Raw genomic sequence first — 1941 nt, 5'->3', positions numbered from 1 at the left:
GATGGAGCGAATTTAATAACTCGCTCTCTTGAATATTTTTTTTTAAAAAAAAAAAAAAAAAGAACGAAGAGGAAATTTCTGAGCAAAACGAAGCCGTACTTTTTGTATTCTCGCGCGTGATCAGAAGTGTGTCCACGTATTCGGCGATAAAGGCGAGAATGTTGGTCGGTTGCGAGCGAAGAACCTATGGTTTTAATCATAGAGTGAGAAATTATAATAGAAAATTGGAGATTAAGAATTTGTGGATAGTTAAAATGAATGTTTCGAAAGGTTATCCAAGATGTGTTTTATATATAATTTGAGAAACGATTTTTGCATAAATTTTTGAATTGAATTTTTGAATTATATACACGCGAAGGCATGTGATAATTTTAACATTTGGCAATAAAATATTATTTACTTCCCGTGAAATGTCGCTACACAATTCTCGTAGTCCTTCCGGTACTTTGTATATGTGTTTAGCTCCGTGTTTTTGAAGTGTCGGGTCCATTTTTTTTTTTTTTTAAATTATTATCCACTAATTAAATTTAGAAACCAGTCTCAAAAAATAGGACTTTCTGTCATTTACAACTTTTTAAACGTTTTCTATTTTTTAATCGTTGCCCGTTAAGTAAAATAAAATTTTCTTTTGTTTCGTAAAATACACTGCATTGTGACTGTATTCAATTCGTGCCTCAAATATCTAGGGAAATTTTTATATTAAATTGTTAACTTGGGTTCCAGCTTGGGTTTATTAAATCGAGAAAAACAATTGTGCTCTATCATTTTTCCAGAATTTTTATCAAAAATTGCAAAATCTTGATTGCATGTTAATTAATTTCTTGAAGCCCATTATCCAATTATTTAATTTAATAATAATAAATTAGGCTTTTGAAAAGTAATTCTAGTATTCTAAAAATTAATATCTCGACGTCCAATGTTGCATATATGAAATATAATATTTCAATTACTTAATTAAATAAATAATAATAAATAAATAAATATATATATATTCCTTTTTGATGATGAAATAAGCCTCAAATGTTAATACATTGTATCAAGAAAACGAAATAATATATTTCTATAACGAATAATTGATGAAAAAAGAATATCTCTAAAAAAAAATCTTTGATTCTGAAAAGATTAAATTTTTTTTCCTTTTATAATTTCCTTTTAACTAATATCCTTTTTTTTTATGAAAAAAAAAAAAACATTAAAACATTCTATCTATATAACAACGTACAATCATTATGATGATCGTGTATTCAAGCTTATGGCAATCATTATGGTAAACAAACACAATGAACGCAAATCCCTATATAGATAGTGCACAAGTACACACGTGATGTAATGGAGATAGAGATTTGCGTGGAGAATTACGCAATCGCAATCTGTCTTGCGCAACAAATTTCGTATTATCGTCAAACAATTTCATACAGAATTAATAACTTGGAAATGCTGGAACATTGCGATAAACATCTGTTTCCATATCGTAGATGAATCCTCCGCAATCGGATGTTATATTATCTCTTGCAGAAATGGGATGAAACATCGATAGCGATCCTCTTTAGTTCCCATTCTTCTAAGACGAACGACTGTTTGATATACCATTACACCATACGAAAATACGTTATTGGAAGTGTTTGTTTCGTTTGAACAGAATTTCTTTTGTTTTCATATTTTATTGGTTATTTAAGAATACATCGTGTATTAAGATTTTATTCTTCGTGAGAAGAAAAGAAAAGAAAAGAAAAGAAAAAAAAAAAGAAAACTATTATAATTTTTAAGAAAGTTCAAATGATCGGTAAATACGCGTTAAATTTTATTTTGTATAAAATGAAATTATCGAATCGAAGAAAAAAGATGTGCCAAGAGAAATATGATAGATTTTAATTTCTGATTAAGCGTAAAATGAAAAATGTGGTTGGTCTATAGTTTGACAGGTTGATAAGTCTGTCTGAA

At 28.1% G+C, this 1941-nt stretch overlaps 1 protein-coding gene across 1 annotated transcript in view; it reads right to left on the bottom strand.

Annotated features, from left to right (window-relative positions):
* LOC102681838 overlaps window positions 1-487 on the bottom strand; it is a 3101-nt gene extending 2614 nt beyond the window's left edge. Inside the window, exons 1-2 of the mRNA XM_031514359.1 lie at window positions 401-487; window positions 100-184 (exon numbers count right to left, since the gene is read on the bottom strand). The gene's annotated coding sequence lies outside the window, so the exon portion shown is untranslated. The remainder of the gene's footprint in view (window positions 1-99; window positions 185-400) is intronic.
* Between the last annotated feature and the right edge of the window lie 1454 nt (window positions 488-1941).

Source organism: Apis dorsata, unplaced genomic scaffold, assembly GCF_000469605.1.
Source record: "Apis dorsata unplaced genomic scaffold, Apis dorsata 1.3 scaffold_44, whole genome shotgun sequence".
Classification (NCBI taxonomy): Eukaryota; Metazoa; Arthropoda; class Insecta; order Hymenoptera; family Apidae; genus Apis; species Apis dorsata.
The sequence above is the reverse complement of the archived record's forward strand: the minus strand, read 5'-3'. Positions and strand labels throughout refer to the sequence as shown.